The 9,712-nt window shown below is 41.7% G+C and overlaps 1 long non-coding RNA gene across 1 annotated transcript; it reads left to right on the forward strand.

Annotated features, from left to right (window-relative positions):
* The first annotated feature begins 1,936 nt into the window (after nt 1-1,936).
* LOC121747586 lies at nt 1,937-5,079 on the forward strand. Its single transcript, XR_006039226.1, has 3 exons — nt 1,937-2,043; nt 3,064-3,150; nt 4,866-5,079. It is a non-coding gene; the product is annotated as an uncharacterized LOC121747586 (long non-coding RNA).
* Nucleotides 5,080-9,712: the final 4,633 nt, after the last annotated feature.

Consider the following 9,712-nt stretch of genomic DNA (forward strand, 5'->3'; position numbering starts at 1 on the left):
AGTTGGCCATGTCTGCAAACCATGGCTCTTTCCGCGTGTGTTGTCCCTTGCTTCCTTGCTCGGCTTGATCAACCTCTTCCACTTGGTTGACCCACGGTCGGTCAGATGTTGGCTTGATCAGGTAGAGGTGCTCCTCAGGGAATGTGTCTGAAATAGCTTCATCGTTATCTTCTTGTAATATTCGGCTTAAGTGATCCGCCACTCTGTTCTCGCATCCCTTCTTGACGACTGCCTCCCAGTCGAATTCTTGTAAGAGGAGGACCCATCTGATCAGTCTTGGCTTTGATTCTTTTTTAGCCAACAGGTACTTGATCGCAGCATGGTCAGTATAAATCAAATGCGAAAACCACCGATAGCATCTCCTTTTCGGTCACGTCATAGTTCTTCTATGCCTGATTCTATGTTTTTGACGCGTAGAAGATAACGTAACTCTTTCCTTCGATTTTCTGACCTAATACTGCCCCCACCCCCATAGTCGCTAGCATCGCACATCACCTCAAAGGGGTCATTCCAGTCAGGGGCGCATATTATCGGAGAACTTATCAATCTGTCCTTAAGAAATTGGAACTCGGCCTTGCAGGCATCAGAGAATTCAAACTCCACATCGTTCTGGAGAAGCTTTGTCATAGGCTGAGCTATCTTTGCGAAATCCTTGATAAACCTTCTATAGAACCCAGCGTGGCCTAAAAAGGCTCTGATCTCCTTCTGATTTGTAGGATACGACAGTTTTGCAATGACCGCCACCTTTGCTGGGTCGACCTCTATTCCCCTGCTCGACACTACATGGCCCAGGACTATTCCTTCAGTAACCATAAAATGGCATTTTTCGAAATTCAGCACCAAGTCCTTCTGGCGGCATCTTTCCAATACCCTGTTCAAGCTACGCATCCCATGATCAAAGTCGTCCCCATAGACAGTAAAGTCGTCTATGAAGATCTCAATGCAGTCTTCCAACAGGTCAAAGAAGATGCTCAGCATGCATCTTTAGAAAATGGTCGTGGAATTGCAGAGGCCAAACGGCATCCTCCTGTAAGCGTAAGTGCCAAAGGGGCAGGTAAACGTCGTCTTCTCTTGGTCATCTGGATTTACAACTATCTGGAAGTTGCCACTATAACCATCCAAAACGCTGAAGTACTGCTTCCCTGCCAATTTCTCCAACATTTGATCAATGAATGGCAGAGGGAAATGATCCTTCTTTGTAGCTTGGTTCAGCTTCCTGTAATCTATGCACATCCTCCACCCCGTGACCGGCCTAGTCGGAATCAACTCATATTTTTCATTTTTCACGACTTGGATTGTAATGCCCCAAAATCCACCTTAGACGGAAAAGTTAATTTTTGGTGCAGTAAATCGCCGAAATTAGGGTTTTCGGCGAATAATTCGAAATAAATAACAAAATAAATTTTGATAATTCAATAAATCATGGAATACTGAAATATAAGTCTTAAATAAGTGTTAGAAAGGATATGTGAGCAAAGAATTGAGTTTTAATGAGTTTTAGTACGTTTTTGAGAAAAGTCGTCGATTAGGGTTTTTCGACGAATTTGCCGAGAAATATTAGGAATTTCCATTGGAAAATATTTATATGGAATCTAGAGATCAAAATAAGTGTAATGTGAGTAAGATTGAGCAAGAAATTAGAATTAAATCGGTGCTCGTATAGGAAACGCGATAGAAGGGCATAATGGTCTTTCTAAATGAATTAAACTAACATAATGTCCTATATAAAAAGTGACGTTTTTTTTAAGTATATTAGGCATGAGATGAATTCATTTTTTTTTAAGTGTGAAGCATAAAGAGAATTCTAGAGAAATTATATAACAAGTGGCTTAATAAAAAGGTGCCAAATGGCAAAACTATTGCCATACATTACAGTAATTGATGAAGACTAAATTAAATATCAAAAACTATCTTCTTCTTCCTATTTTTTTCTAAGAAAAATCGTCCACCATGGGAGAGGAAAAGTCGTGAGGTTCTCAAATAAGTCTCACCCCGATTTTCTGTCGAACCGTCGATTTAATCGTGTAAACGTTATGAAATCAAGTAAGGTCTTTCTTCCTATGCTATTTTTATAACATGAAATTCAATTCATATTGAGGTTAAAAATCTGAAAATTTCGAGCTCCATAGGTGTTGATGGATGCATGGTTTTATGTTCGATTAATTGTTGAATACGTAGTGTATGGACGTCGTATGCTACGTTTTGATGGGTAATTTCAAAGTAAAATTGCCATGGTATGAACTTGATGTTGAGACTGAAAATATACCTCAGAGTTTATGGTTTGGTGGTTAGATGTTAATGATAGATGAAATAAATGATTTAAGAGTTGAGTTAACATGAATTGAAATAGAAATTTGTTCAACAAGGTTTAATCCCCTGTTTTTCAGTGACCTGTTCCGAATTGTTTGGCATGAGTAGAATAGTGTAAACTTTGGTTTAACAATTTCTATAATAACTATAATGAGTCTAGAGGATCCCTGAATTTTATGGAGAATTAAGGAGCTCGTTTACTATGTTTATAAATTGTTATAACAACACAGCTACGAACTGTCAAAATTCTGGTACTTTGTCATGTTTTGGTATGTGTTATCCGAAATATTCAGGGAATTTAAGGTCGATGAAAACTTGATTGCATACTTTATAAATTAACTATAAGGTGTTTAGTTGTTCTCTGAATTTTGTGATTAATTAAAGAGTACAAATACTATTTTTTTAAAAATTGTGTAGAAACTATTGCCAGAAACTGCTCGATTTTGGTAGTCTGTGGTGAAAGGAGAATATCTCTCGACCCATTAGGAATTTTTGAGTGAATCTTGTTGCTTTGTAAACTAGACTTCCAAGGGTATTTGAAAATACTAGGTTGCGCCTCTAAAGCCTTTTAAATGATTACGTAACATTAACGAGAAAACAGTCCAATGTAGTGGATATATTAAAAGTAAATTGGTAGATCATGGAATTACTTTCATCTAGGATATTAGATGAGGAGGATAAAGGGGAGAATTTTTAGCTTATAGTAATATTATTTCTCGATAAATTAATTTGTGTTATAATTCTATGAGGTAGCTACACCCAAATGTAGCAAATGAAAGGAAAAAGGATCGGCGAAAGAAGAAATGTCGAATGGAAAGGTTTGGAAATATCGTCATCCAGGTAGCATGCTCAACACTTAAATGGCCTAATTCTCTTACGTGTTTCTCCGTGATTATTACGTGACTTATTGTCTAAATAATTTATGATTAATTATGTGATAAAATATTCATGAAGTAAAATATAAGAATATGATGGATTGTTGATTGATTTGATAATGAAATATGTGAAAAGAGTATACGTTGAGGAGATGGAAATAAATGTGATTAAATGTGATGATGTCTGATCTATCTATCTGTGATGAGGTCTGATTTGTCTGTCTGTGTTGATGTATTATTATCTTAGTAGATCGTGAGTAATTGTGTGATAAAAGATTTATGAAGTAAAACATGAGAATATGATGAATTATTGAATGATTTGGTAATGAGATGTGAAAAGGGAAGAATATGGTTGTGACTGTAGATAATGTGGAAATGAAGAATATGGTTGTGACTGTAGGTAAATGTGGTATCTGATATAGGCTGATAAGATATATACGAATATGATTACATGTGATGATGTGTGCTCTATCTGTGATGATGTCTGATGTGCTGTGTTCTGTTGAGAATTGTCTGAAATAAAGTATATGTATGCGTGACTGTGCTTACGCCTTGATGAGATGTATATGAATATGTAATTGCAGTATGTGATCTGTATATGTTGCTTCTGACACAAAAAATGTAAATTTGGATATGTGATGGTATTGAAAGAGCTGGAAATTTATCTGTTTATCTAATCTGATATGGTATGAAAAGAAGATACTGATGTGTTATGTTAGTAATTATTGAGAATAAGTATTGATATGAAAATGGGTATATTTGACTGTGTTTACGCCCCGTGCTTGAGTGTGTTCTGTGGGTACAATTGGCATGCCATAGGACAGCAGCGCTGCATCATCTGTGATCTCTCGTCTTCTGGATAACCGAAGCGAGGATCGTCTGTTATCTGATCTGTCTGATCTGCACCCTATGGGTGGTCTGTTCTCGGGATTATCTATCTGCATCCGAAATGGATGGTCTGATTATCTGTCTGCACCCTAATTAGGTGGTCTGTGCGGAGTCCTCTCGAGGACAAAATCCGCGTCTGTATCTGATTCTGATCTAGTCCGCGTACCCTAGTCTGTCACTAAGCACATTAAGGGGCCATATGTGAAAATTATGTGATAGTGTCGATCAAAATATTCGTGATGATATATGTGACAATACGTGTATGATAATATATAAGTTATAATATGAGATTAGGTGAAACATCTGTTATATTATACGTGAAAATGGATTATGTTACATGGTTATGTTGAATTTTGATATAAATATTGAGAATCAGAGACTTGCAGACATAGTTATGACATATGAGAATTCTTGTATTATTATACCCCTCTGATGACATAGTTTGGAAATTTGAAGTCGTGGACGAAGATTTGACTACTGGTACGGGTATGTTGATACGTGTGATGACATCTGTGATTTGTCTATGTTAATGTGTGGATACCAATTGGAATATTAGATGCTTCATATAAATGCTGATGACTGTTGATAAATTCTGGGTTTGATATTGCCTATTGTTGGATTCTGGGTATGTGTTGGTTATAGAGGAGATGTTGCCCAATGTATGTTAGAAATTAATAAGCAAATAATAATATGATATATGCAGTAATGATTGGTAAATATAATAATAAGAATTTAAGTTGTATGATTATTGATTGTTAGAGAATTGTGGTTGAAGTGTTGAGTGTGCTACAGGTTAATTGGATCGGGGATTCCTTTGGATATTTCTTTCGTTTCTTCGCCAGCACTGCATCCTCGGTGGGTCACTAATCACTGCTTGCGGCGTTTGTGTCCATTTCTGTTAGATGTGGCATGTATAGTATTTGAATATTTGTAATAGCTTCCGCTGTGTTTGTAAATAGTGTTGGAACTTTTGCTGATAGGTTAATGAATTAAGTTTGGTTTTTAATTGACCATAATTTATGGTACCGTAATTGTGACATTTCCTATTCGACCGTTCGCCGATCGGGTAGGGGGTGTTACATGGATTCCTCCTTTCTTGGGCACCATGTGCACTGGGCTGACCCAGTTACTATCTGGAATGGAGTAGATAATTTTGATCGATACCAACTTGACAATTTCCTTGAGCACTTCTTCCCTCATGTTGGGATTGAGTTTCCGTTGTTGGTCGCGGTGTGGCTTGGCTTCTTCTTCCAGTCGGATATGGTGCATACACAAGTCTGGGCTGATGCCCACCAAATCTGTCAGCTTCCAGCCGATAGCCTTCTGATTCTTTCTCAACACTTCCAACAATTTGTCTTCCTGCCCCTGGGTCAACTGACTGTTGATGATGACGGGCATTGTTTCTTCCTCCCCCAGGTAGGCGTACTTAAGATGTGCTGGAAAGGGTTTCAACTCCTTCGCGGGCTTTGGCTCTTCAGTAGGCAGAGGATTTTCTGCCACTTTTTTTTCTAGTGAGTTGCCTTGATCAAGCCGCTTCGCTAGGCTAGATACTTGAGCTGTCCCACTTGTCCTAGCTGGCTTCGGGCGCTCGCAGAAATCCGTTATTGCTTTCGCAATGGCCTGGTCATCCATCGATCCGACCTTCATGGTGTCATACCACTCTTCTACTTCTTTCTCGACCTCCTCGCCTACAGTGGAGTCAACGAACTGCCTCTTTAGGAATTCTTCATCCAAAAATTCCTGTACTAAGGGTTCTGTCACATCTACCGAGTATATGTTCTCATTATCGGCTGGCCTCTTCATGGCTTCATCTATATTGAACGTGAACTATTTTCCATTGAAGTTCAAGCTTATCGTCCCATTACGGACGTCTATAATGGTGCTGGCCGTAGACAGGAACGGTCGTCCCAGTAGGACTCCACTCGACTCCCTTGCTGCTGGCTCTGTCATCTTGATTACAAAAAAATCGGCTGGGTACAGAAAGTTATTCAGCTTCACAATAACGTCTTCCAGAATTCCTTCAGGGTCAATACACGATCTGTCGGCCAACTGGATCATTATGTCAGTGTCAATGTGCTTGGCCGCTCCCAGCTTCTCATAGATAGTATATGGCAGCACATTGATGGATGCCCTGAGATCTCACATCGCGTGCTCTACTTGAATATCTCCGATTGAAATCGGGAGAGTGAACATCCCTAGGTCGGTCTTCTTTGAAGGAAGATCACTCCGCTGGATCACGACAGAGATATTCTCATCTGCAATCATTCTTCCTTCCTCATTGACCTTCCCTGCCAGGTAGTCTTTAATAAATTTGCTGATCGGGGGAATCTTTAACGCCGTCAAGAGTGGCACATTCATCTCCACGTCCTTGAACATACTTACCACATCAATTGTGGCATCCCTCTTTCTTGTCACCATTCCATGGTACAGATATGGCATAACTTTCTCAGTTTCCTCTCTCCGACTTTCCTCTGAGGATCACCTCCCACTTTTGCCTTGCCCTTTTCACTCCCTTTTGCTTTCTTTGCTCCGCTGGATTCTCCTTCTCCTTCATGGCTCGGCCCAGACGTAAATGCTGGAGATTCCACAGGTGGAGTAGTAACCTGGTAGGCTTTTCCTGATCTCAGGGTTACTTCGCTAATGTTTTCACGACCAGGTGGCTGCACAGTGGCTGTAATCCTTCCTTCATTTCCTCTCAGCTCGCCCAGTGACATCGCAACTTGCGAAAGTTGCTTTGTCAGCATCTCCAACGCTGCTCGCTGCTCCTTCTGAGCCTCTTAAATTTCCCGCATCGCATTGTTAGGATGGTGCGGTACTATCATATCTCCCTGACTATCGTTGGGGTGTCGGTTGTATCTTTGATTCGGCGGTCCCCCTCTGTAGTTGGGCTGCGGGTTGTCATATTGCCCATAATGCTCTTGCTGGTATTGTGGCTGATTGTGCTGTTGATTTCCAGTGTACAGATTTCCCCGTTGGTGTGGTGGAACGTAGCTGACCATCTGATTGTTTGGTTGTTTTCCCTAATTGCTTGACTGTGGGCCCTGAAGTCTGTATCCCCAGTTCCGCCCCGATTGTTGGCTTGACCAGTTGGGGTGTCCTCCACTGGACCAATTTCCTTGAAATCCATTTGACCATCCTGCCTAACTTCCATGCATTCTGTTCCCTCCAGTGTTTGGTCTATCCTGGATCCGAGCAGGCCAGTTGGGCTGCCCTTCAGAAGGTTGCATCTGCTGTGTTGTGGGTTGTGGTGGCTGGATCCAGTTGTCATTTACGTTCCAGTGGCCAACGACATTTACTTGGGGCAGCAGCAGCTCTACCTCAGGGGGAAACTCTCAATAGTAATAGTGATGCTCTTCCAGCGGTTGTAACGGCGGCACATACTACTGTTCTTTGGGTGCAGGTGGTGGAGGTGCTTTGGATTTTTCTACTGCCTCAAGCAGCTTCTTCTCCATCTGCTCAAATCGAGCCTCCAATTTTTCATCATTGTGCACCTCGGCTGCGTGCACCGCACTCCTTCTGTACTGGACACGGGATGTCTCGTACGACCGCTTAGCCTCTCCAGGACGTTTTTGGCTTGGCTGAATGGGGTGTTTGAGAAATCCCCCTGGGCTGCGAGGTTTAGATCATTCTTGCTATCGACTGTCAGTCCACCATAGAAGATTGAATAGATCTCCCGTTCCCCCAGCTTGTGGTTGGGCATGCTTGAAGTAGCCCTTGGAATCTATCCCAATACTGGCCGAGGGGCTCATCGTACTCCTGTCTGGCTTCTGTAATCTCCCTCTTGAGGGCACTTGTCTTTGACGCGGGGAAGAAACGATCTAGGAAGATCATTCGGAACTCGGCCCATGTTTTGATGGACCCTTCTGGTAGTCTCGACAGCCATAATTCAGCATTACCCTTCAAGATGAAGGGGATAGCTTTCAGCCTATAGTCCTCAGACGTAGATCTAGCCGGTACAGGTTGGATATCACAGTATCGGCAAAATTCAGGAAGGCGTACGGACACTATTTTGAAAGGCCGTAAAAATGGGACAAAACGGACAGTACTCCGGACTTGATAGCGATGGTCCGCATCCCAAGAGTAATGGCAATGGCATGTATGGGCTCCTTCTCATCATGAGCGTGCAGAGTGCCAATTCCTGAGTCGTCAGCGACGAGGGCCATTTCTGCTTTTGCTTTTTCAAGTGGTGGTGGTTTAGGTTGCGCATTCTGCTCTCCTTCTTCTTCGCTGGTCAGTTGGTCAACGGCTGCTGCTGCTGCTAGTGCGGCTATGTAACGAGTGGTAACGACGCCGGCTTCTTGGACTCTCCAATGAACGTTAGTGCCTCTGTATATAAGAGGGTGATTCTAGTGGTTGCCGCGGTGGTACCTTCTCAACAACAGAAGATAAAAACAAATGAGAAAAGAAAGAAACAAAATTATATACACCTATGCGCTACACACAAACATAAAATAACACCATGCTTCCCCGGCAACTGCGCCATTTTGGAAGGGCCTCGAGAATGGGAGCGAATAGAGTATGGATCAAGTTGTATGGAAGATAACCGAACCAGTTGGATCAATTAACAAATGTCGTTGCCACTTGATCAATGCAATCTCACTCTCACTCGTTTCCTACCAAAGTAATTTATAAACTCCCAATTTTGCACTACTTTAACAGTAAAGCGGCAAGTTCGGGATCGATCCCACAGAGAAGCTAGTGTATCAAGTGTGTGAGTAGTGAACAGGGGATTGGCTGCTGCCACGCTTTAACTTTGGGAGTTTTAACCTACTGATTTTACTCTAGACAGAATTAAACTTACTTACTTGATCAAGGAAATTTTAACTACTGGGTCATGTGAATTTCAGACAGGAATGAAAATTAACTACGTGAAACAGTAAACACCACGATGAAAACGAAAGCAAGTAAAACCGAGGAGATCCTCAGCGGGAAACTTAAGAATACGCCGACAGATATTAAGTATTCTACAGTGATCCTTTGATCACCCTTTCTAACTAAGGATTACTTTATCTAAGCTATCCAGAGAACTGAACTAAACTAGAGAGCTAAGCTAAACTAAACTAAAGATGGAAAGTAAAGGATCTGAATCTTTTAATGTGGTGGCACATCCTCTATTTATAGGCACGACCCCCAGCTGGATAACGATCTTGGCAGGGAATATTCGCTCACGCTGAGTGTAAGCGACTCATCGATTGCTACGCGCTCTCCTTCTAGAATGACGACGCTTTTCAGTAACAGATTCATGACTCAGCTCCGTCCTTGCGTCTCATATATCAGCACGTGTCCCCTTCTAGAACGTTGTCCTTGCTAACAGAATGATGTGCACCATCCAGCTCATTGCCTCGCGTGTCCTTCTTCTGGAAGTCTGTGGTCCCCTCCTTGCCTGCTTGGTTACTCCCCTTGATCAACTCCCCCGATTTCTAGCCTCTTTTTGCCTATTGTACTTGCTTGATCAGTTTGGCCTTGTTTCCTTTCTCAAGCGGTATTTCTGCACATTTAACACTTGCTTTGCGCGATAAACCGATCAAGTAGCGTACATTTTATCCCTAAACTGATGCATGAAATGAGCCTTATCAATAGACAAAGACGTCTACGATTTGTTCGTCCTACCCGAAGGTTGTACTGTCATTGGGAGTAAG

Source organism: Salvia splendens, chromosome 9 (assembly GCF_004379255.2).
Source record: "Salvia splendens isolate huo1 chromosome 9, SspV2, whole genome shotgun sequence".
Classification (NCBI taxonomy): domain Eukaryota; kingdom Viridiplantae; phylum Streptophyta; class Magnoliopsida; order Lamiales; family Lamiaceae; genus Salvia; species Salvia splendens.